This window comes from Bubalus kerabau, chromosome 4, assembly GCF_029407905.1.
Source record: "Bubalus kerabau isolate K-KA32 ecotype Philippines breed swamp buffalo chromosome 4, PCC_UOA_SB_1v2, whole genome shotgun sequence".
NCBI lineage: Eukaryota > Metazoa > Chordata > Mammalia > Artiodactyla > Bovidae > Bubalus > Bubalus kerabau.
Window position 1 is genome coordinate 5,679,203 of NC_073627.1, and position 26,810 is coordinate 5,706,012.

At 48.6% G+C, this 26,810-nt stretch overlaps 1 protein-coding gene across 5 annotated transcripts in view; it reads right to left on the minus strand.

Annotated features, from left to right (window-relative positions):
* The window catches only part of SLC39A11 (solute carrier family 39 member 11), a 293,523-nt gene that overhangs the window by 250,274 nt on the left and 16,439 nt on the right, over positions 1-26,810 (minus strand). The gene's annotated exons all lie outside the window — the stretch shown is intronic.

Here is a 26,810-nt window from a genome sequence, read left to right on the forward strand (position 1 = left end):
GAAAGTAGCCCCCGCTTGACACTAGAGAAAGCTGGTGCGCTGCAAGGAAGACCCAGTGCAAACATAATTCAAGAAATAATAAAGGGCATACGTGATCAACAAAATAATCACTTCTCCCCCAAAGATGTGTGTGTACATGTTAAGTCACTTCAGTCATGTCCTACTCTATGTGACCCTATGGACTGCAGCCCACCAGGCTCCTCTGTCTGTGGGATTCTCCAGGCAAGTATACTGGAGAGGGTTGCCACGATCTCCTTCAGGGGATCTTCCTGACCCAGGGATTGAACCACATCTCTTACATCATGTGCATTGGCAGGCGGGTTCTTTACCACTAGTGCCGCCTGGGAAGCCCTCCCTCAAAGATGACCACCTCCTAATCCGTAAAACCTTCATGTCATCTTACATGGCAAGAGGGACTCAGCAGCTGTGGTTAAGGATTCTGAGCTGGGGAGATGATCCTGGGTGAGCTGGGTAGGGCCCACGTCATCACAAGAAACGTTATGAGAGAGCAAGATGAGTCAGAATCAGAAAGATGTGACGACAAGAGCATGGTCAGACAGGAGAGACTGGAAGATGCTGTGTCACTGACTTGAAGATGGAGAAAAGGTCACGAGACAAGGAAGGTCGGTGGGCTCTAGGACCTGGAGGAGGCAAAGCAACAGGTTCTTCCCAGGAGCCTCCAGCAGGAACACAGCCCTGCTGCCGCTTTGATTTTACCCCAGTTAGAACCAATGTGAACTTCTCATTTCCAGCACTGTCGGATGATACGTCTGAGTCGTTCTAAGCCACCGTGCTTGTGGTGCTCGTTACAGCGGCAACAGGAAACTCATACAGCAGATAAGGCACGTGTTCCTTTTTTTTTTTTTTAGAGCAGTTTTATATTCACAGCAAAACTGAGCAGAAAGTACAGAGAATTCCCACATACTGCCTGCACCACACATGCACAACCTCTCCACCATCCACATCCTATGCCGGGTGGGACGTTTGTTACAATCAGTAAACCTACATTGGCACGTGGCTATCACCCAAAGTCCACAGTCTACATTGGAGATGGCTCTCTGTGCTGTATATTCTGAGTTTGCGCAAATGAACCAAGACATGTATCTATTATTCTGGTGTCAGGACCGGCAGTTCCACACCCTAGGACTCTTGTGTTCCGTCTGTTCATCTCTTCCGGCTCCCTGGCAACCCTTGGCAACCGCTAATCCTTTTACTGGCTCCACGGTTTTGGCTTTTCCAAAATGCCTTATAGCTGAAATTGTACAGTATTCAGCCTTTTCAGACCGGCTTCTTCCACTTAAGTGCGTTTAAGATCCTTCCATGTCTCTTCATGGCTTGATAGCTCGTTTCTTTTTAGCACTGAATAACAGTCCATTGTCTGGATGGGCCCTGCTTTTACTTATCTATTCACTTATCACAGGGCATCTTGGCTGCTTCCACGTTTTGGCAATTATGAATAAAACTGCTGTAATCATCCGTGTGCTGGCTTCTGTGCAGACGTAACTCTTCAGTTCGTTTGGATAAACACCAGGGAGTGCGATTCCTGGACTGTATGATAAATCCTATAGATATATATATATATTTTTTTAAGATAATCCCTCAACATGGGTAGCTTCCTTGAAACTGTCAACACTAGCAAAGCTCCTTTAAATGTTGGGCGATTTTTTTTTTAAATCTGTATGTAGTGACATATTAACTAGCTGATACAGAAGCAGGAAGTAGTGTATCTGATTAACCTTCAATTACCCCTAAGAAGCAGGGCCTGCAGGGGACAGTCTAGTGATGGGGAGGTGGTAATCACCCGGCACAAGACTTCAGGGAATGAGCTCAAAAAAAAAAAAGAGTCGTTACCAACCAGTCCCCTTCATGACTCCGGATGACAGATATCGAAGATCCTCCCGCAGCCGCAACCCTGCTTAGAAAGACAAACAGGGCTACCAGTGCGCCAGGGAAGAACAAATCTGACCCCACACTGGGTCTGTTTCTTTTCTTTTACCTTTGTAAGCAATTGCTTTTGCTGTGAGAACATTGCCCGTAGCCCGAAATATACAGGAGAGTCCATTCTCAAGGCTCCGATCTTTACTTTTTTTTAATCTATTTATTTCATTTATTTGGCTGCACTGGGTCTTCAACGCTTTGTACAGGTTTTCTCTAGTTGCACTCTTCGCTGCGGTGGGTGGGCTTCTCATTGCAGGGACTTCCTCTGTTGCAGAGCGTAGGCCCTAAGGTGCGCGGGCTCAGGGTTGAAGTGAAACAGATTTAGTTGCTCCTCGGCATGTGACATCTTCCAGATCAGGGAGGGAACCCATGTCCCCTGCACTCCCAGGCGGTGCTTAACCCCTGGACCACCAGGGAAGTCCTAGGCTCTAAAACACTTTTCCACTCAGAGAGAGATAAAGTTGCAGAACTGAGAATAACGTTTGTCTTTTTGGAGGTTTATAGGAACGTCATGATTGACCTAAATAAATGGAGGCAAGAATAGCGGATTCTGACACCAGGAAGTTCACAACAGCCACTCACACCCACTCCCCTTTTAATATAAAAGAATCCTGAATTCGGGTAAGATGGTTCTTTGGGACACTGGCCCACCATCTTCTCAGTCTACCATTTTTCTGAACAAAGTCGCTATTCCTTGCTCTGACAACTCGTCTCTAGATTTACCGGCCTGCCGTGTGCTGTACGAGCCTAGACTCGGTGACAGCGACCCCAGCCGGAAAGATGTCAAGTGGAGCCGCTCGGAGCCGCTACCCCAAAGAGCATGTCCTCCCTAGATTCCTCGCGCAGGGGGTCCCCAGGTCAGGCTCTGCGTCTGCAGAAGCTGGAGACTGACCTCCCTGATGCCCCTTCTCAGAAAGACACTCAAGGATGTGTTTACTCCATGAGATGAAGCAGTGAAACAAGCAAGTCAAGACAGGGGGAAAGGAATAAAGGGCATCTCCAGGCGGTGGGAAAAAAGAAAAGGACATCAGAGCAACATTGCAACAGGCTCGGAGAACCAGACCCCAGATGGGAAGAGGGGCTGGAGGGCTCTGGGAAAAGGCAGACTGTAGAGCCTAGGAGGTTTGAATGCTCGTGGGGGAGAGTCTACAGTTCTTGGTGGGAGACTAGTGATGGATTAACAACGGGTGCCCAGAAAACTAGGCAAAGGGGAAAAAACGGAGACCATTGACAACTCTGGAAAACACCAAAATTGCACAAGAAAGGAAATAAGTGAATACCATTGACAATCTTAACAATGTAAGTAAGCTATTGTTTATTTCTTAACCAAGGTACTTATCTGCAAGGTTGAATATATACAACAGAAAATGCGCTCTTTAAAGTCTGGACAATTCAGGGGCATTGATGGCACTCACAGTGTGGAGCAAGCATCGGCACAAAGTTCCAAAACCTTTTCACAGAACAGAAGCTCTGCAACCACGAAGAGGTGGCTCCCTGTCCCGTCTCCCTCCAGCCACTGGTAACCTCTGAGCTATTCTCTGTCTCTCTGAATTTACTTAATCTAGACACTTCATGAGGAGAAGGCAATGGCAACCCACTCCAGTACTCTTGCCTGGAAAATCCCATGGACGGCGGAGCCTGGTGGGCTGCCGTCTATGGGGTCGCACAGAGTCGGACACGACTGAAGCGACTTAGCAGCAGCAGCAGCAGACACTTCATGGGGCTTCTCCAGTGGCTCAGCAGTAAAGAATCTGCCTGCAATGCAGAAGCCTTAGGAGACATGGGTTCAATCCCTGGGTCAGGAAGATCCCCTGGATGAGGGCATGGCCCCCACTCAAGTATTCTTGTCTGGAGAACTCCATGGACAGGGGAGCCTGGCGGGCTACAGTCCACGGGGTCACAAAGAGTTGAACGGACTGAAGTGATCTACTGAATACCCATGCACAGACACTTCACACGCATGTCTGGCTTTTTTCACTGGGCATAATGCTTTCAAGGTTCATCCATGTTGTCAGAATTTCATCCCTCTTTAAGGCTGAACAATATTCCATTTTTAAGCTGTGACTATGGAACCACTGAACTAACCTTAAAAAACACAGTGTCTGTTGTGTAGGATGGTGGGGGTGGGGGGAGTGGGGATGGATAAGAGAACCAAATCCTCACCTTCCACACCAAGAAATCATGGAAGATTCTTAAAGCTGAAAAAGTCAAGAAACGTCAGAGTAGGCATGCAGTTGAAAATGTGGAGGCAAAACAAGTGAGGAAACAGCTAAAATCATTATTCGCGCATCCCTATGTGGGAATCGGGGGTGGGGATGGTCAGCAGACTTGCTTATTGCAAGCCCCACAGAACAACCTGATTTGTTAAACTATACACGCACATATCTTAGGGGAAATTTTTAAAAATGAATTTATAATATAATTTTAAAATATGTAAATATATAAGTAAATATTATAAATTTGTGATATGATAGTTTTTAACGTTTTGATCATAGAAGACCCTGATTCACAGTGAAGAGGATCCTGTGGACAGAAGTTCAATTTTCAGACAGGTGCCTGCATGACAATGAGACACCCGCTTGGCCCGTGTGTTTTTGTTAAAGGCTCCTAACTCACAGCCTGGACAAAAGAAAAAAAAAAGGTCAAAACGCACTTGCAGAGGAGGAGACATTTAAAATCAGCAGACAATCGGCTATACTCAAATACGATCACTTTTTTAGCTTAAAAAAAAAAAGAAATCAGCAGACACTTGCAAGCTGTTTCTCATGTTGCTTGAGAGTAAAATTCCATATTTCCCATCTGTAGTTACCCAAACCGAGCAAAGCTCCTAGGATCCTTCTTCTCAAAATGCCAGAGGGATCCATACTTTATAATGCTATTAATTTCCCTCTGGTGTCAGGGGTACCAGCATAGCATAATCACAAACAGTAGCTAAACACCTAGCCCACAGCAGGCAAATCTTTTCATTTCTGCTTAAGTGCTCATTTTAGGACAATTTCAGCTCTGGAAACATATGTGAAATTTGTGAAGAGCGTCTTGAGGGACACATCAGAATATTCTGGCTTGATGGGTGCGATTAAGCATTTCTTCTGTGACAGTGAAGATGGTTTAAACACTGGAGGAAAAGCCAAGCTACAAAACGAAATATCCCTCTTAATAAAAGAGGGGGAGGATATTATTGCACAGAGTTCACTGACAATACGATGAATATCAGTGGCGGGTAGGGCAGTGGAGCGCTGACCAGAACGCAAGCAGAGGGACTGGGAGGAAAGAAAACTCAGCGCACGAAACCCTGCAAAACAAGGTCGTTCATGTTCATTCAACACTGACTCACACATCAGAAGCCCACAGGGGGGTGGGGAGGGGCACATAAATTTTGCATTGAGTCATCTCTCCAGTGCGGCACGTCAATTCTCAGTCATGACTCAGGCATGAATCAAATTCATATGGGGGCTCTATCTATACCTAATCTTGTATTTAAAAAGAAACAACCCTCAAAATATACCAGCTTCTTGCAATTTTACAAAATTGAACCGAACAGCTCAGAATTATAATCATTTACATTCAGCTTCGATTACAGTTGTTGGTTGAGGTAGACTTGCCTGGGTGACCTAAGTCTTGCTGGCCACACCCACCTGATGAAAATAATGGAAAAAGGCCTGGCCTACCAGCTGGTATGTAATTTCCAAACCAGGAAAAAGCACTGGAGCTTCAAAAAGAAGATCTTCAAAAAGATCTACCCTGTGATCTACTGATCCCTCTCCTGGAGACCTGCCCCAAGAGAAATGAAAACAAATGTCCACATGAAGACTCAGGAGGGTTCAGAGCAGCTTCCGTCACAACCTAAACCCAAATGCAAGAGCCCAAATGTCCATCCACAGGAGAATGGACAAACCCACCATGGTCCATGTATAAATGAAACATTCCCTAGCAATAAAAAGAGGAAAAACTACTGATATCATGACACAGAGGAGTCTCCAACATTATACTGAGTGAAAGAAACCTGTATATATATATACACACACACACAGAGCCCTACAATGTATGATTCCTTTCAAGCACAAGAATATTTAAAACCCATCTATGGTACAGACTTCAGCGGTATGTGAAATGGGACCTTCCAGATGTTCAAGCTGCATTTAGAAAAGGCAGAGGAGCCAGAGGTCAAATTGCCAATGTCCTCTGGATCATCAAAAAAGCAAGAGAGTTCCAGAAAGACATCTACTTCTGCTTTATTGACTACACCAAAGCCTTTGACTGTGTGGATCACAACAAACTGTGGAAAAGTCTTCAAGAGATGGGAATACCAGACCACCTTACCTGCCTCCTGAGAAATCTGTATGCAAGTCAAGAAGCAACAGTTAAAACTGGACATGGAGCAACAGACTGGTTCCAAATCGGAAAAGGAGTATGTCAAGGCTGTATATTGTCACCCTGCTTATTTAACTTACATGCAGAGTGCATCATGAGAAATGCTGGACTGGAGGAAGCACAAGCTGGAATTAAGAATGCCGGGAGAAATATCAATAACCTCAAATATGCAGATGATACCACCCTTATGGCAGAAAGCAAAGAAGACCTAAAGAGCCTCTTGATAAAAGTGAAAGAGGAGAGTGAAAAAGTTGGCTTAAAACTCAACATTCAGAAAACTAAGATCACAGCATCTGGTCCCATCACTTCATGGCAAATAGATGGGAAAACAATAGAACAGTGACAGACTATTTTTCTGGGCTCCAAAATCACTGCAGATGGTGACTGCAGCCATGAAATTAAAAGACACTTGCTTCTCGAAAGGAAAGCTATGACCAACCTAGACAGCATATTAAAAAGCATGATGATGATGACCCGCTCAGTCGCGTCCGACTCTTTGCAACCCCATGGACTGTAGCCTATCAGGCTCCTCCGTCCTTGGGATTTTCCAGGCAAGAGTACTGGAGTGGGTTGCCATTTCCTTCTCCAAGGATCTTCCCCACCCAAGGATTGAACCCGGGTCTCCCGCATTGTAGGCAGATGCTTTTTTTACCGTCTGAGCCACCAGGGAAGCCATTAAAAAGCAGGGACATGACTTTGCCAACAAAGGTTCATCTAGTCAAAGCCATGGTTTTTTCAGTAGTCATGTATGGATGGGAGAGTTGGACTATAAAGAAAGCTGAGCACCAAAGAATTGATGCTTTTGAACTGTGGTGTTGGAGAAGACTATTGAGAATCCCTTGGACTGCAAGGAGATCCAACCAGTCCATCCTAAAGGAAACCAGTCCTGAATATTCATTGGAAGGACTGATGCTGAAGCTGAAACTCCAATGATTTGGCCACCTGATGTAAAGAACTCATTGGAAAAGAACCTGATGCTGGGAAAGATTGAAAGTGGGTGGAGAAGGGGACGACAGAGGATGAGATGGTTGGATGGCATCACCGGCTCAATGGACCTGAGTTTGAGCAAGCTCCGGGAGTTGGTAATGAACAGGGAAGCCTGGTGTGCTGCAGTCCATGGGGTCGCAAAGAGTAGGACGTGACTGAGCAACTGAACTGAACTGATGGTGACAGAAATTACAAAGTGGTTGCCTGAGGAGAGGCAGACCTGACTTAGGTAACAGAAGCTCTTTCTGGGGTGACAGAAACGTCTTCGATCCCATTTTGGGCGATGGGTAAACAGATGTATACAATTGTCAAAAGCCATGAGGGCGGGAGGTGGGAGGGAGGTTCAAGAGGCGGGGACATATGTATACCTATGGCTGATTCGTGCTGATGTATGGCAGAAACCAACACAACATCATAAAGCAATTATCTTTTAACTAAAAAAATAATAATTAAAAAAGAAATCCACTGGGCTGACACTTGAAGATGTGTGCATATTATTACATGTAAATCATATTCACTTTCTTAAACTCTTAGGAAGGCCACTCCAGATTCTAATGAACCACATTTGCACTGGAGATAGTCTCTTCTGTATCCAGGCTCCAGTGTGAAACTGGAGTGTTAAGTCGGTCAGTCGTGTCTGACTCCTTGTGACCCATGAACAGTAGCCCCTCAGGCTTCTCTGTCCATGGGATTCTCCAGGCAAGAATACTAGAGGTGGGGTGTCATTTCCTTCTCCAGGGGATCTTCACGACCCAGGGATTGAACCCAGATCTCCTGCATTGCAGGCAGATCCTTTACCACTGAGCCATGACCTTAACTACACTTAAAATAAGACCATGATGCTCTGAACATTTAGACTTTGCATTTGAGTTCACCGTTCCTCTGGCACAAACCCACTATGGTGGATACTGGAGAGGCGTCAGCATGCTCATTATTAATTCATCAGCCCTTACATTTGGAAGAACTCGATGACAGAGGACTCCCAGAATCCCTCAGCCTGCCAAAACTGTTAACTCCAGGTAGACTAAGGAAAAGGGAGGTAGGGGTGTCCTCATCAAACCTCTTCACCAGCTGGTCCCCAAGAGAGTGAGAACGCCCTGCCGCCCAAAGCACCCTCTCCATGGCACCCAGCCACCAACCCATCAGCACCCTCTCGACTTTGGCCTGTAGACGGGCGGCTGTGCCAGCTGGTCAAGCCTCCCCCACCCCACCCCATCGCTCGCCCCCGCTGGTCCAAGCTGCTCCAGATCTGGCTGGCAGTCAAAATCTGCCAGCACGTGATGGAGGAGAGCAGACTGAGCCGTCTGGCTCTGTGGAGAGAGAGCTCCGAGGTCTCTTCGCTGGTTTTCTTCCAGAGAGGGGATGAACCCTCAAACTGCAGGCTCTGGGCGTCCCTCCCGGCTCGAAGGAAATCCGCAGGGCGGGCTTAGGGATGGGACTGTCAAGGTCAAGGAGAAGGAAGGATGCTGCCCCTCACTCCAAACACAATCACGATTCGTTTTCACCACACGTGAAAGCCTGGTTCTCAGAGTGTTTTCTGTCCTAACTCACCCGATGGATGTGGGAGACAGCCATTGGTACCCTAGCCCTGATCCTGGGGAAATACAAAGAGTTCCAGAGTGGTAGGGCAGAACCTCAAGAAGGGACTGGAGGGAGGAAGAAGACAAACCCCACCTAGGGCTACCTGACTTAGCAAATAAAAATACTCAGTGTCCAAATATATCTGAATTTCAGATAAACAATGAATTTTTTAATTTGGTACAGGCTTCTACTAAACACAGCTTATTTGAAATTTTAATTGTACTGACCATCCTATATTTTACCTGTCAACCCTGGCTAGTACCACCAGCAATTCCAAGGCAGATCTGCCATCTTTCCCTCTGTCTCTCTGTCTCTCTCTCTGAAAAGCAATACTGCAAAATTTCGGACGCTGACTGCAGCCATGAAATTAAAAGACGCTTGCTCCTTGGAAGGAAAGCTATGACAAACCTAGACAGTGCATTAAAAAGCAGAGACATTACTTTGCCAACAAAGTCTGTATAGTCAAAGCTACGTCTTTTCCAGCAGTCATGTATGGATGTGAGAGTTGGACCATAAAGAAGGCAGAGTGCCAAAGAATTGATGCTTTTCAATTGCAGGGCTGAAGAAGACTCTTAAGAGTCCCTTGGACTGCAAGGAGATCAAACCAGTCAATCTTAAGGGAAATGAACTCTAAATATTCATTGGAAGGACTGAAGCTAAAGCTGAAGCTCCAGTATTTTGGCCACCTGATGTGAAGAGCCAACTCACTGGAAAAGACTCTCATGCTGGGAAAGATTGAAGACAAAAGGAGAAGGGGGTGACAGAGGATGAGATGGTTGGATAGTATCACTGACTCAATGGACATGAATTGGAGCAAACTCCAGGAGACCGTGGAGGACATGGAAGTCTGGTGTGCTGCAGTCCATGGGGTTGCAAAGAGTCGGACATGACTTAGCGATTGAACAAAAACCACAGTTAGTGGATGGAAGGCAGGACTCTGGAGTCAGACTACTTGGTTCCAATCCAAGGTCCAACTCTCTCTCCAAGCTCCCAGCTGGGAGTCCTTGGGTGAGAGATCCATCTCTCTAGCATTACTGTTTCTTCATATGGAAAATGGAAATAGTAACAGAAATAATAATGACACTCAGAAGTGAAATGTAATTAATAACAACAACATTTACATAGAGATTTACTGGGCTTCCCTGGTGGCTCAGAGGTTAAAGCGTCTGCCCGCAATGCAGGAGACCTGGGTTCAATCCCTGGGTTGGGAAGATCCCCTGGAGGAGGAAATGGCAACCCACTCCAGTATTCTTCCCTGGAGAATCCCATGGGCGGAGGAGCCTGGTGGGCTACAGTCTACGTGGTTGCAAAGAGTCGGACACGACTAAGCGATTTCACTTTCACCTTCACTTTACTGTCTGCCAGGAACTTTCTTAATCCTCTTGACAGTAAGAGTCAAATTCTATTATTACCCCTATTTCAGAGATGGGGAAACTGAGGCACGGTGCAGTTAAGTCATTATTAACAATAGTCAGTAAGCGGCAGTCAAGATTCAATCCCAGCCCGTGTGGCTGTGGAGTCCTTGACCATGACCTCGTCCCCACAGTGGTGCTCGTCTCCTATAGAGTTATTTTAAGGATTCCATCCATCCCTCACGTGCTCAGTCGTGTCTGACTCTTTGCAACCCCATGGACTGCAGCCCACCAGGCTCCTCTGTCCATGGGATTCTCCAGCCAAGTATACTGGAGTGGGTTGCCATTTCCTCCTCCAGGGGATCTTCCCAATCCAGGGAATGAACCCAAGTCTTCTGCATTAAATGTGGATCCTGTATCCCCTGAGCTATCGGTGAACATGTTTTAAGGATTATATGCAATAAAGCATGTAAAACACTTAGCACAAAAACTAGCCTAGAGACTCTATAAATAATTGGTGCTGCATATGCTTAAAATTTGTCTCTATTTTTCCTATGATAATAGTAAGTCATTGGAGAAAATAACCAAACAGGAAAAAAAAATGAAGGCTCTCAGGGGGAACCAAGGGATTCAGGGAGACAATGACTGTTAAGACAAAAACCTATCATTACTATCAGACAGGCGTGAAGGCATTGACGACATCCATAAAAAAAGCACAGGCTGCTAGAAAGAAAACAAACCAAAAACAGGGAGAACGAGAAACTGTTCTCAGAACTGGGAATGCTGAAGACAGCGGCAACAGGAGAAACGTTTGCTCTTCTGATGGAGGTAAAGGCGATGAAACTTCCCACCATGCAGAATAAAACTGCAAAGGTTTTATAAGAAACAGAAAGAAAAGAGAGAGGAAAATGAGACACTCGGTCCAGGAAGTCCAATAGCCAACTAATAAGACTAATAAAAAGAGAACAGAGAACCAGAGGGGGAACTATTTAAAGGAACATCAAATAGCATTTACCAGAACCAGAGGGCGCTGGTTTCCAAATCAAGATATGGCAGATACAGTACGCAAATATATCTAGAAATGTGGGAGAAAGTTTCTCAAGAAACAGACAGAAGTGGTTCCTTCTTAAAAGAGAATGGGGCCATGGAGGGGGGTGGCGGTTGATGGGGGAACTGCCTTTTTCTTTTTCTTTCTAAGCCTTCTATTAACATTTGCTCTTTCTAAATCAGTGCAACTATTAACTTTGAAAACAATAAATGATGATTCCAAAAATCGAGCCCCACGTAAATGTCTAAGAAGTCGTTAGTAAAGGATACCATAGTTATGTGAGGTTTGAAAGTGTTAGTCACTCAGTTGTGTCCGACTCTTTGCGGCCCCATGGACTGTAGCCCACCAGGCTCCTCTGTCCATGGGATTCTCCAGGAAAGAATACTGGAGTGGGTTGCCATTCCCTTCTCCAGGAGATCTTCCTGACCCAGGGATCAAACCCAGGTCTCCTGCAATGCAGGCAGATTCTTTACCATCTTATCCCTCAATAAAGATGAAAAAAAATATTATGGCCAATTTGTATAATGAAGTACCATGCAACCCCCAAAACAACGAGAAAAGGCTCAGGGTTTATTGTGAAAGAAAGCATTTTTAAACACTATGCATGGTATGATCCCATCTTTTAAATGATGTGTAAATGAAGAGAAGTACAGAAGAGCACACTGCTGAGAAGAGACACTCAGAGGCATCATCTAGGGATGAATAAGAGGGATGCATAGTAAAACTGAGGACCACAGAAACTGGAGAAAAATTCTTCCAAAACCGTAACACTCTGGGCTTCCCTGGTGGCCCGGGGTTAAGAATCCGCCTTGCAATGCAGGGGATGTGGGTTCCATCCCTGGTCCAGGAACTGGGATCCCACACACCCCGCAGCAACTAAGACCGAGCATCGCAACCACCGAGCCCGTGATCCACAGCTAGGGAGCGTGCGCACAGCAATGGAAGATCCTTCATGATGCAAGGAAGGACCAACACAGCCAGATAAATAAACAGCTTTGAAACTTGTGATACCCATTACACTGATCTGTGTCTGTGTGTGCTCAGTTGCTCAGTCGTGTCCTACTCTTTACGACCCCATGGACTGCAGCCCACCAGGTGCCTCTGTCTATAGGGATTCTCCAGGCAAGAATACTGGAGTGGGTTGCCATGCCCTCTTCCAGGGGATCTTCCCGACCCAGGGATCAAACCCAGGTCTCCCACATTGCAGGTGGATTCTTTACCATCTGAGCCACAAGGCAAGCCCAAGAATACTGGAGTGGGTTGTCATGCCCTCTTCCAGGAGATCTTCCTGACCCAGGAATCAAACTGCGGTGTCCTGCATTACAGGCGAATTCTTTACCAGCTGAGCTTCCAGGGAAGCCTGCACTGATTTATATCAATCCCAAAGTCCTCATGTATCCTCCACCATTTCCCTGATATGACATAATAGTGATCCACAGGCACTGGACATTTGCAATGTGCAACCACTCTGCTAAGTGCTTCAGATATATTTACTCATTTCATCCACACAGCAACCCTGTGATGGAGACCATCCTATGAGCTCCGTTTTACAGATGAGGAAACTGAGGCTTACAAAGTGGAAGTTAACTGGCCCAAGCTCACACAGCGAATAAGCTGAGAAATCAGGACCAAACCCAAGCAAGCTGACTCCAGGGCTCACCGTCACACCAGCATGCACGTGCGCTAGGAAAAGGCAGTACGAATCGGTGCCCGGTGGCCCCTGCCCCGAGCTCAACCCACAGGGCTGATGGCTTGCGACATTTCCTGGCATGACTGCATCCTGAGAACTTCATCATAATTAAATCGTGGGGAAATTTTCAAAGTGCTTCAGAGATGTAATGAGTTTACATTCAATTAGTTTCTTCCTTCATTGGGAAAATCAGAAAGACCGATTTCCTTACAGACTCCACAGGGAGGATTTCTCACTGCCTATTTGGAGATTTCATTCTGAGGTTCCAGGCATATAAATCAGCGCACACAGAATATCTGGAGAAACAGGCCTGGACTTAAAGGTAGCCAACTTCAAAGAAACCCTCAAACAAACGTGCCACACTCATTTAACACATTTCAAAAGTATCATTTAGAACTCTGTACTAAGAACCAAGCCTCAACAATAAAAACAGCAGCTCCTGTCTTCTAGGGGAGCTACAGATGCTTGTCAAAAGGTACTAAATTCCAGCTTAGAGGGGGCTGAGACATAATGATGGAAGAAATGAGATGCTAAATTTCCCTAAGGAGCAAACTTCTGATGGCAAGGATCAGGGAGGGACCAGGCTCCCAGAGGGACACAGCAGGCAAACCCTGAGGGCTTTCAGAACTGGGTCCATAATGAGAGTGCCAAGGTGAGTTAAGGAAAGGCAAACTCCCCAGAGTAACTGGTGACATATTTTCAACTCAACCCACCACAGTTCCAAGCGCACTCCTGCTCCAAGCTAATTTGGATGCTACCTATCTCCAGTAGGAAGGGGCAACCCCTCTCCAGGGACTTCATGAGGTGAGGTCACACCTAGGGTACCCCACACGGATTCACGAAATGCGGGTGTGAAAACATTCAGGCACAGTAAAGCTCTCAAAGGAAGTACAGATCTATGGGGGAGGGGAATAAAGACTTATGCTTCTTCATCCATCCGCCCATCTATTCATCCATCCATGTCTATCCATCTATCCATCCATCCACCTACCTGTTCATCCATCTATTCATCCATCCATCTACCCACGCATGTATCCATCCATTTATCTCATCCATCCATCCATCCACTCACCTACCTACCCATCTATCCATCCATCCACCTACCTGTTCATCCCTCTATCTATCCATCTACCCACCTTTTCATTCATCCATCTATTCATCCATCTATGAGTCCACCCATCCATTCATCCATCTATCCATACATCTACCCATCCACTACCCATCCATCCATCCATTTGAGCATTTTTTCATCTGTTTACTGATTCAAAAAGATAATATTGAGAGCCTTCCACATGTTAGGGGTACTTCCTTAGACTCTTCCCTGATTCTTCTCTTTTTGAAACTGCACTGCACAGGACTGCCCCCGCCCGCCAGGGCGCTCTCTACTCTCCCCCTTTCCTTTATTCTTCTCCATGACACGTATCTCTGTCAGACACACTGTAAGTTTCACTGCTGAGTTTATCATGTGGCTCTCAGCTAGAATGGCAGTCCTAGGAGGGCGGGAATTTTTGTTTGCTTTGCTTTCTGTTTTATCCCCAGTGGCTAAAACAGTGCCTGGCACACCCTGGGTGGGGGAGTTTGGGGGGAAGTATCAGGAGGACCACTGGAGGTTCCCTTCTTTTCCCCTCCGGCCTTAAGCCTCCCATGCACAAGTCAGACAAAGGAGTCCACCGTGGGACAGAGAACACGCCTCATTGTTATATGCAAATAACAAAAACAAGCTACAGGACTACTGGGGGTCAGATGAGGTAATGGATGGGAAAGGGTTTTGAAAAATGTGAAGCCATAAAACAATGTCTCAGAATAGTATTTGGAGCTCAAGAGCTCATAAGATGCAAGTGTTCTCTGAAGTTAGCACATGGACACCCCACTGCCCACGGGTTCCTTGATGCATAATTACAAAGTGCCGCACACAGCGGAATCGGTAATCTACTTAAAGCTTACGCACACGCAGTGACTCCGTGCCCCTTCCTCTACTTTAAATACAATACTAATCCATTTTCCCCTCGTTTATGCCTGTAACAGATATATATTCTTTCCACCCTCCTGGAGAACTAACTCACTTAGCCCCAGGGCTGTCGTGGTTGATTTCTCCACAGAAGACCAGAAACAGTTTCAGAAGCAGAAAGGTTTCCAAAAAAAAAAACTCCTATAGCAGGAAAAAGAGAGAAAGAAAATCCATGGCAGGTAAGATGAACCCTCCCCACACACACTGCTTGTCAACTGCACGATTCTCTAGGGCAGCTGAACCTCCACGGGGCATGATGGTTCTATTCCGTGAGGAATCGGCTCCTGGCCTCCAGCCAGAGTCAGATGTGGGGATTAAAAGGCAGGGCAGCCTGACAGCAAAGATCAGCTTCCACGGGCAAGCTATTAAAGTGTTTGCCGTCCTGGTATTTCGGTCTCTCTTGGCTCCAGAGGGCACAGAAGCATTACACGGTCATGACTGGACTTTTCCTCCCATCGTGGAAGAAGGGGAAGGCTCTCAGTCTCGGTGGAGCCCTGAGATGCTCGCCTGGAGGTTACAGGACTTGCCGCTAATCACGCGGATTGTAAGGAGCTAGAAATGCAACCCAGGGCTCACGACTCCCAGGCCCAGGCCCGGGCCCAAAGCTCTCTCTACCACTGTGTTGGCTCAGAGCCCTGCCTCCTGGCCTCAGCTGCCTGGAAAAAGAAAAACAAAACAGCACTCCTGAGGCCGGACTCCTTGGGGTGGGAGGCATCGGTCCTACCTCCATCCTGCACCCTGACCCTGAGGCCAATAGCCTCTCCAGGCCCTGAGAAAGCAGCCAGCAAGGATGCTTAGCCCGAGATTACAGCTCCTCTGAGCTCCGCATGTCTCACCACCCTGGTCGGGGACAACGAGATGAATAAAAACCTCAGCCTGGCACCACCCCAGTGCACTACCCACACACTCAGCCAAGACATGCCAGGTTGGGCTTTCTCTTCATCTGTCTCACCCTCAGCAAAAAGCTCTTTATATCCATAACTTACAGTCACCCAGTGAGGCGGGACTCACCTACAAGAAGGGAAGAAGGTCGATCCCTGAATTTAAAAGGACATTTTGGGGGATGTCCCTGGTGGTTGAGCGGTTAAGAATTTGTCTCCAATGCACGGGATGCGCGTTTGATCCTTGGTTAGAGAACTGACATCCCCCATGCTCCATGGCATCTAAGCCCAAGCCACAGCCAGAGAGAAGTCCACATGCCACAAAGATCCACACAGCTAAATGAATAAATTTTAAAAGGCGGGGGGGGGGGGGCGGTGGAAAAGGACATTTTGGAATTCAAAAAAAAAAATCAAAGTAACACAGGTGCAGGATAATGAAACCAAGAAATGCACAAGCATGGAATATTAAAAAAAAAAAAAAAAAAAAGGCAAACAAACAGTATTTGGCCCAAGTTTCTTCCAAATCCACAGCTTGGATGTACCCACTCATGAGAGGCCAAGAGTCCTCTACACACACAGAGATTCCGGGGAGATCACATGACTAGCCACAGACTGCCACCTCACTCGATAGCTAATTGTTGCTTCTAGAACAATGTAGCCCTTGTACTGAGAAGAACGGAGCCCTTTCCTCCCAGGACACCAGAACACCTATGACTAATCCGGCCCACCAAGGCTCCGCTTCTCTGCAGGTTGCAGAGCACAAACGAAGCCTCACTGGCTCTTTGAATTTCTTCCTTGGGTGTTTCAGTTAACAAATGGAATGGAAACGCACAGAGCCGGCACTTGGTCTCACTGGGCGGGATGGTCAGAGGAAGGCTGGAGGCACCAGGGAAAACAAGACACGGGGAGACCCGGAGAGGCGGTCCAGGGATTGCTGGACGAGGGCAGTGCCCAGCCCTGGCCAGTGAACGCGTGACATCCCCACAGGAACAGGAATTAGCCTTCAGGGATGCACACATAACCCGAGTCAGGCCAGCAGCTCGCTCCCCGTGAACCTCAACCCCAAGCGCTGGGGAAGACCTCGCTCCTCTGGACCTGAACCTGAGAGGATGTGGACAGACTACTGAAAATGGAGCTTCACAGGGACTTCCCTGGTGGTCCAGGGGCGAAGACTCTGCACTTCCAAAGCAACGGGCATGGGTTCAACCCCGGGCTGGGGAACTAAGATTCCCACATGCAGCTCCCCCCCCAAAAAAAAATGGAAAAAAGAAAGTAAAGCCGCACGAAGCAAAGCAGGGCCAGGAGATGGAAAAAAGCAGGTCCCAGCATCGGCCTTTGATCCAAAATTAGCGGATTCTGAGGCTGGTTCTGTGCCTGGATATCTTAATTGCCTGGACCAATACATGTCTTTTCTTCCTTGTGCCAGAGTGAGTTGGCTTTTCATCATTCATGCCCCCCCAAAGCCCCTGAGAGATGCAAAGAGACAGATGGACTTATTTTTTATTGTGCACCCTTTAGTATTACTTGAATTTCTTACCAAGTTCATGTATCACTCCTTCATTTCAAAAGAAACTAATATATATATATATACACACACATACAGAAAACGCACGCCTAGAAAGTAAGTCAATGATACCGTTAGGGCTCAAAGTTCTCTCTGCACTGCTTTGTGTGACCAAGAGTGCTAACTGCCTGCTAAGGTTCCACTGTCCTCTCTCCTTCAGTAACAGAACCCCAACGTAAAGACCACGAATCTTAGCCTTCCATGCAGCTAGAGAGGCCTTACCAATAAGTGCTGGCCAATGAGTTGTAAATGGACCTGTCATGCCAGACCTGCAAGGAACCTCCCTCCTTCCTGCCATTCTGCTGCCCAGAAGGCAGATGTGATGGCCTGATCTCTAGCAGCATTTTGGGCCAGAAAGACGAAGGCTCCCATCTGGGGCAAGGTGATGAACAACAGAGGAGTCTAGATCCCTGGTGACTCCACAGAACCACGTTCCCAGCCATGGTCTCCAGATTTCTTCTACATCAGAGGAGGCTTTCTTACTTAAGCCGCTATTTGGGGGTTTCAGTTACACTCAGTCAAGCCTCATCCTAATGGATTCAGAGCAAGCAGCAAGAAGCATCACCACCAGTACAACCAGCTGTGGGTGTCTGTGGCCATGGAAACCACCCCAACACACAGATTCCAAAGAACAAACCACTCAGACGAGAAAAGCCTGGTGTAAACCTAAGAGACGCCCCCCCAACATCTCCCCATTTCTAGGAGAGTCCCCCTCAGCCCAAAAGACAGGATGGTGAAGCTGGGTTCTCTGACTACCCCAGGGGAGGAACCCCCAGGAATACAATACTTGTGAAGTGCTTGAACCTCCTCAGCTGCCTTCACGATCAAACGATGGCCAAGTCCCTGAGCTCCCCAGCAAGGATGTCTCTCGCTCTCTCCCTTCCCAACTCCTCTGCGTCCGCCCAGAGTCAAGGCCATGGATGAGTCCAGGCATCACATGTAGATTATTAATGCAAGAGCCTCCAGCCTGCCTGTCTGCCCACAGCCTGCCTCCTCCTACACACTCCCTGTGGCCACGCTGTCTGCTACCCACAGAAGACACATCCTGAGAGCAGTGTTCTGATGTCAACCTCTCAAAAACCTCCAGGGTCTCCTCGTCAGTCTAGAGAACAGGACACAAACTCCCTTCCACAGGACTCCAGGTTGTTCACACCTGAGCCCCGACTTACCTTTCCAGCATCACCTACCAACCAAGCCCATCTCCACCCTGTACTTTTCTCTCTGCACTTCCAACTTGTTGCTGCTTCTACCTATAACTCATTTCCTTTTCCTGCTCACCCCCTGGGCTTCCCTGGTGGCTCAGACGATAAAGAATCTGCCTGCAATGCAGGAGCCCTGGGCTCAGTCCCTGGGTCGGGAAGGTCCCCTGGAGCAGGAAACAGCAACCTGCTCCAGGCTTCTTGCCTGGGGAATCCCCCGGACAGAGGAGCCTGGTGGGCTGCAGTCCATGGGGTCGGACACGACTGAGTGACCGAGCACACAGGCACGAACACACGCACCCTCCCCACCCCAAACTCTGCCTGTCCTTCCAATCTGAGCTTCAGCCACAGAAAAAGTCCTATTTCCCCAACTAGAAAGAACCTCCCTGTTCCCGGGTTCCCATCACCTTCTGTCAATTAGCTTCTTACAACCACACACTGACCTGTCTCTTGATTCCAGGTGACTGTGACCTGTCTGTCCTAACCCACCCTAAACCCCCCGCAGGGAGGGGTGACACCTTACTTCTTGCCATACCCCCCACAAGTATACAGGAGGTGCTCAGGAAATGGTGGATGGGTTGGTCTGAAGACAACTGTCTCCTTGCTCCACCTTCTGGGCCATGACAAAGGGCTTTTCTGTGAGGAGATCATGTGTCTGTTTATCTCTGAACTCACACTGGCCTTTGACAAAGCCTGGATTATTTGCGCCTCTCCCCTCCTTGTGAACAAGGGACCAGGGAAAAGCAGGAACCCACCACCCAATAGCAGCCCTGGCACAAAGCGCTTAAGTGAATAACGTGTGTAGATCTGGTCCTGGCGGTAAGGTCTAAAGGATAAAACTTTTTAAAAAATATTTCCTTGGCTGCACAGGGTCTTAGTTGAGGAGTGTGGGCTCACTTCTCCCCGACATGTGAGATCTTAGCTTTCCAACCAGGGATCAAATTCACGTCCTCTGCATTGCAAGGCGGATTCTTAACCACAGCACCAGGTCTTAGCTGCGGCATGTGGGATCTAGTTCCTGCTAGATCCCTGCTAGTTCCTGTTCCCTGAACAGAGATTAAATACGGGCTCCCTGCATTGGCAGCATGGAGTCTTAGCCACTAGACCACCAGGGAAGCCCCTTAAAGGATAAAACTTAACCAATACTAACTTTTATCCCTTGCACTCAGGGTATCTTACAAAGAGCCGACACTTGATAAAGGTTATTTTAATGTGATTTGTACTAAGATGCCTATGAAAAGTTAGCTACTATCTCTTTTTTTTAAATTTCAGCCGATGACGTTTAGATAAGTTTCTAAGAAACTAGCTAAACACTCAATTAGATCATCCCTCCCATCCCCCCAAAAAGTGTATAAAGTCTTTCTTGGCAAACATCTTTGGGAACAAGCTGTGCTCCTACCATCTGCGTGCCCTGGGTGAAACATCACCCTGTCTGATGGCAGCGGGTGCCTGAGATGACTTCCAGAAGGGTCCACCAGTCCTGAGATTTTTTTTTCTTTCAGACACAATACGTGATCCAAGGAGGACAGTGAGTGCCTCAAAGAGAATCTAAACTCAGGCTCGAGGTCTCAAAGCAGTAGAGCCTGCCTCCCATCCTTCTTTTGCAAATGCCAAGGAGACCCAAGAAAGAGCTGGAGTTCCCAGACGGCAGATGCCCACTATTGCCTGACCAATTGGAAAGCATACCTTTCTCGTACAACGACTGCTGCCTCCCGACCCAGGCTGCTACCAAAACCAACCAGCCTCGGGCGCCAACTGCCAAGCGCTTGGTGGACCCCGTCACGGCAGCCTCCCCAGAGATCAGGGACAGCAGCCTCCTCCTGGGCTCCCCGTCCAAGTCCTGGACGTCCAGTGTTCCTCTAACCATCCCCCCAACCCTACGTGCTGGGTCAGCTGCATACTCAGCCCCACAGCTGCATGGAGCCTCTGAAGGGAATCGGCTTTTTCCAAACACCAGCTCATCCTTCGCTAAACCACGGTTCCCATCAGAACACAGGTTCTTGAACTCCCTGGAGGAGGTCAGGTGGTTAGGGCTGCACACGTCCGCCACTGAGGGTGCAGGTTCGATTCCTGGTCGGGGAAGTAATAGCCTACAAGCTGTGCTGCAGCACAGGCAAGAAGGGCCAGGGCTTCTCACCTTTGACTGCACCTCGCCATCACCCTGGGTGGGTGCGGGGGAGCCCTAGGAACTACTGAAGCTTCATCCCACCCCCAGAGACTCTGATGCATCGAGTCCAGGGTGTGTCCAGGGCACTGGGGTTTTCACATCTCTCCAGGTGACTCTAATGCGCAGCCAGGGTGGCAAACCACCATGTCAGAAGGGAGGGAGCTTCCCCAAAGCCTGAATCAAACCATCCCTGGAATCAAACCATCAAGGATGCTGGGCCAAGTCAGCTCACTCTGCTAAACCAGAGATGCCAAGGACAGTAGCAAACTGGAGTTTGGTTTGAGCTGGGACCCCTGGCTTTATTTCACCATGTTAAATGACACATGCTCACCCAGGGCCATCCGTCTTGATGGCCACAGGCCGCCTTATGCGACAAGGACAACGGAGCAAAAGGGTCCACATAACTCATTCCACTTCACTGCAAAGCTGTTTCCCTGGAGATTCTTAAAGGTCTGCCTCCAGCAAAGGGGAGTGGTGGTGTCGACTTCAGGAGGGAAGGCTGGGCCCCCTTGGGGAGGGTCCACCACAAACCCACGCCCCCAGAAAACCCCCCAACTCGGGAGCCCTGGACGCTCCAGGGAGCATCCAAGACCTCCAGCCTGGCTGGGGCCCTGTCTGGACAGCACAGAGCTGCGGTCCCCGTGGTCCATTACCCACCTGCAACTACACCAGGGGTCAGTGAACTTGGGGGAGAAGCCAGAGAGCAAATATTACAGGTTTTGCAGGCCGGCTGCAGCACCTCGGGGCTGCCGCTGTAAGGCCGGAGCAGCCGCAGATAACGTGTGGACCAACGGGAGCGGCTGGGGTCCAACACATCTCCAGTGACAAAAACAGACAGTGGGAAAGCAGACAGATGGTGGGCTGGACGTGGACCGCGGTGCGCTGGGCTCACCCCTCCGCCAGACCAGACCTTCCCTAAACACAGAGACCGTCTCTCCCGGCGCGCCTTCTTATGCGCAGCGCTTGACATGGTGCCTGGAACACAGCAGGTTCTCCACAAATGAAAGGAAGGAAAGAAGAAAGGGTCGGGGAGAGAGAGAGAGAATGGGAGGAAGGCAGGGAAAGAGGGATGAAGGGAGAAAAATGAGCCCGTCTTAAAGGAGTATCTACTGAACACCTACCTATTCCTACAGAGAATCCGTAAGACTTACCGTGACTTTGGGATGCTCATATCTGACTATTTCAAGCCTACCAAGGTCCTTTTCTCATACTGCCCATGCGTTTCTCCAGGCAAGAATACTGGACTGGGTTGCCATTTCCATCTCCAGTTCATAATGAAGACTGAGTACCTAAAAAATTGATGCTCTCTAACTGTGATGCTAAAGTAGACTTTGAGAGTCTCTTGGACAGCAAGGAGATCAAACCAGTCAGTCCTAAAGGAAATCAACGCTGAATATTCATTGGAAGGACTGATGGTGAAGCTGCAGCTCCAATACCCTGATCACCTGATGCAAAGAGCCGACTCATCGGAAAAGACCCCAATGCTGGGAAAGATTGAAGGTGGGAGAAGGGGACGACAGAGGATGAGATGGTTGGATGGCATCAGTGATTCAATGGACATGAATTTGAGCAAACTCCAGAAGATAGTGGAAGACAGAGGAGCCTGGTGGGCTATACTCCATGGGATTGCAAAGAGTGAGACACAAAGCGACTCAACAGTAACATCAAAGGCCCGTTTTAATCTCCTGCTGGTCACTTATGTACACTCCCACCCTCTCGCTCATGGGAACAGGGAAGGATCCCCCCAAACACAGAGGAACAGGTATCCCCAGGGAGTGACAGTGCCCCGGCCCAGTCGACACAATCGGCCCAGGAGGGCAAGGAAAGGCAGAGGGAGAGGGCAGGAAGCAGGGGGGGCCGTGAGAGTGGAGGCCGCCTGAGGGTGAACGTGGGGAAGGAGAGCGGATGCGCTGAGACAGGGCGGGGCGGTAACAGCATCCAGGGCGGTAATAGCGTCCGGGGCGGGGCGGGGGGCGGCGCTGGGCAGGATCAAGGCCGCCCCTCCCATATGCTCAAGCACGTGGGCTCCTCCACCGACAGAATGCTGTGCGCTCCCATCACCGCAGAGAGAAGGTACTATATACCATTTCCTCCCCCACACGGTTTATAACGACACTGGAAATCTGAAGCATGAAATTGAAAAGAAGAAATACAAGAATAATGACGGTCTGTCTCCGCCCTTCGTGCTTTTCTCCCTTTTTTCTTTCCTTCCCTTCTCGCCTCGCCATCCCCCTCCCCTCCCCAGGATGGAGTCAGAATGTCCAGGGGAGGAAGGGGCCCATCTTGCTGGCACAGGATGACGGACAGCGGTGGGGCTGAGCTGCCACCACGCCATGCTCGCACTTCACAGGAACCACTGCCACGCCGGGGCCAGGAGTGCCAGGGTCAGCCTGGTCTCCTATGCTGTGTTCCGGGTCTTCTGTCTGGGCTCAGCCTGGTCTGAGAACACCCGGCTGAGACACAGAAGTTTCCTACCGGAAACGGGCCATCTGAGACCCTGAAAAAGCCTTGCGGGAAGTGACAGGTGCCCCTTAGCTACGCTGCCGACTGTCCCGAGCATGGTCCTGGCTGCGGCAGGGCCGGTCCCCACACTCTCTTCCTGCTCCGGGCCACACCCTCCAGCTCACACGAGACCCCTGGGGGAGGGGGCTCCAAGTCCCACGAGCCCACCCTGGAACATGCCTTCACTATGCTGAGTGCCCACCTAAAGGGCAGCCTTAGCCCCAGAATGGGCTTCCCAGGTAACTCAGTGGTAAAGAATCTCTCTCACCTGCTGATCAGGAGACGCAGGTTCGAGCCCTGGGTCGGGAAGATCCCCTGGAGAAGGAAATGGCAGCCCACTCCAGCATTCTTGCCTGCAGAATCCCATGGACTGAGGAGCCTGATGGGCTGCAGTCCAGGGGGTTGCAACGAGTTGGACACGACTGAAGTGATGAAACAGTGACACGAACGGCCCCAGAACAGACCAGCACCGCCTCCCTGGTGACTGCCTCCCGGGGCAGGAGAAAAGCTGCAGACGGTAGGACGCAGGAGGCCCTGAGCTCCCCGGCTCCCCACATCTTGAAAGCACAGATTTAAGAGAGGAGATCCAGGGACTTCCTGGCAGTCCAGTGGTTAAGATGTCACCTTCCAAATCCGGGAAGTGAGGGTTCCACCCCTGAAGCTAGGACCCCACATGCCTCGGGGCCAAAAAACCGAAACACAAGGCAGAGCAGTACTGCAACAAATTCAATACAGACTTTAAACACGGTATACAAGAAAAAAATTTTAAAAAAAGAGAGAGAGAGAGGAGACTCCCATGAGACAACTGCCATGAAACTTCCAAGGTGGCCTATCTGGTCCAAGTGATGCTGGGGATGGGACCTGCTCCAGGTCCACGTGGCTTCAGCCTCCCCAGGGGGTCATCTGGGGCCCTTCATCTCACTCAGCCTCATAAAGAAGAACGTGATGGCTCGGGGAAACAGAGCCATGATCTTTGCAGGAGTCTCATCAGAGCCCATCGGAGTGCTCATACCGTCTGTTGCAGGTCCAGCCCATTTTAGTGTGACCAAAAGACGTCACATTGAAAAATCCCCATGAGCGCATGCCAGGCTTCCCTACGTCTCAAACAATAAGGGGAAAATGCAACAGCAATTGTGTGTGTGTGTGTGTGTTCAGTCACTAAGTCGTGTCCAACTCTTTGCAACCCCATGGACTGCAGCACGCCAGGCTTCCCCGTCCTTCACTATCTCCCGGAGTTTGCTCAAATTCAATTAGTAACAGCAATTATTAGTTCGTAATCTAGGATCTGTACAGCCGGGAATATAAAAGGTAGGCCTGGGCTTCCCTGGCAGCTCCGTGGCAAAGAGTCCTGCCTGCCAACGCAGGAGACCTGGGTTCGATCCCTGATCCGGGAGGATCCCACATGCCGCAAAGCAGCTAAGCCCGCGGGCCACAACTGTCAAGCCTGTGCCCTAGAGCCCGGGAGCTGCAGCGACTGAGCCCATGGGCTACAACAGCTGGTTCCCTCGCACCCTAGATCCCGTGTCCCCAACAAGAGAAGCCACCGCAATGAGGAGCCCTCGCCCCACGCTGCAAATAGAGAGGAGCCCCTGCTTGCTGCAACTAGAGAAAAGCAGCACAGACCCAATGCAGCCAAAAATAAATAAGTCAGTAAAATTATTTTGAAAATAAATAAAAGGTAGGCTTTCTGAAGACCCAACTCAGTGGCTACTATCTGCACCCTGGCCCTTCTCACTCAACTATCCGCTCTAGGAGAAACCTTTCTGGTGGATCTGGCTGAAATCTCCTCCCTGAATCCCTCATGTAATGACTTAAGCCCATTTCTTTCCATCCATTTCTCCATGGAGATGGAGAACAGCTGGTCACCATCATCCCTCCAGACTCCGAGGCCTTCACCGGAGAGCATCATTAACTTCCAACAGCGCGACGGTTATTTGCAGAAAACGCCACTCACTGCTTGCAGCACAAAAGCCGACTCAGCCAAAATGTCCCTGGGAAAAATCACATCTTTCATAAGGACCCAGCTCCCTGTGCGATTAAATAATGGATATTAAATTGCCTTTTCATGCCTAGCAGTGAGCTGTTTGATTGGTGGCCTTTCTCTTCCGCAGTTTTATGGTCATTTTTATTCTGCACAAGTACTTCTTCCTTGAGAGAGAATATACACTGATTTAGAGAACCCTGGTTAGTTCAAACCTCACAAAAAAGAGACATCAGGGCCAGAGCAAAGAAAATGAAACGGTGACCCTCGATGCTTTGTCCGAATTCATCCAAACGCTCATCTCTGGGGGCAGTGAGTGCTTTTCTCACTTGGGTGAAAGGATATTCGATTGCAAGTTTAAATTTACCATTAAATAGGTGAGTAGGGGAATAGGTGGACCAGAAACTGACTGAAACGCTTTGTCATTGCTTTACAACAAAAAGAGAGACGCTAACTTCCGTGGAAACTCACCCCTTCAGACATGCAGATCGAAGAAAGCTCTTAAGGAACCATCCCTTCCAACACCCCCAGACTCCAGCAGACTCAGCTGAGGTCCAAGACGACCGAGGAGCCTCCCCAAGGTCACAGAGCTCAATGCTGACAGCCCCCGACTTCTCATCTGGGTTTCGTCCTAGCTCCATGCCATCTAGCATTTTTTAATTCTGGATAAGTAATTTACTCTCTGTGGTTCTGTTTCTTGTCTGTAAAATAGAGGCAGCTGGTCCAGACATCATCTAGGAGGCATTGAGCTTTAACTGTTGGGACTCAACAGTCAGAGGGTTCAAATCCCAGCTCTGCTCCCTGAAGACATGGAAGCATCCTGAACGTCCAACAGCAGATGAATGGATAAAGAAGATGTGCCACATGTATCCAGTGGAATACTACTCAGCCATAGAAGAGAAGGAAATCAGGCCATTGGCAGCAACACGGAAGCAACTAGACATGATCCCACTAAGGGAAGTAAGGCAGAAAGGTAAATACCATAGGATATCACTCACATGTGAGATCTAAAACGTGACACAGATGAGCTTATCTACAAAAAGAAACAGACCTGCAGACGTAGGGAACATATGTGTGGTGGCCAAGGGGGAGGGAGAAGAACAAGAAAGGGAGTGAAGAGGGAGTGTGGGAATAAGAGATGGAGCTCTTATACACGGAATGGATAAGCGGCAGGGTCCTACTGCACAGCACAGGGACATATGACCAATATCCTGTGAATGAACCATAACAGAAAAGGATACAAATGCACAGAACCAAAGCACCTTGCTGTGCAGCAGAAATTAACACCACACTGCAATTGAGGACAAAGTTCTTGAAGTAACAATTAAAAAATAAAATGCTTTCATCTCAAATTTAAAGAGGCACAAAAGATGCAAATTCTGGCATGTAAATATCGGTGTGCTTAAATAAAACTATTTCATTAGTTGTTTAAATGGACCCACTGGGATCTAAACAGTGTAGGAGGGAGTTCCCTGGCCGTCCAGTGCTTAGGTCTTGGTGCTTTCACTGCTGAGGGCCAGGTTAAATCCCCGGTTGGGGAA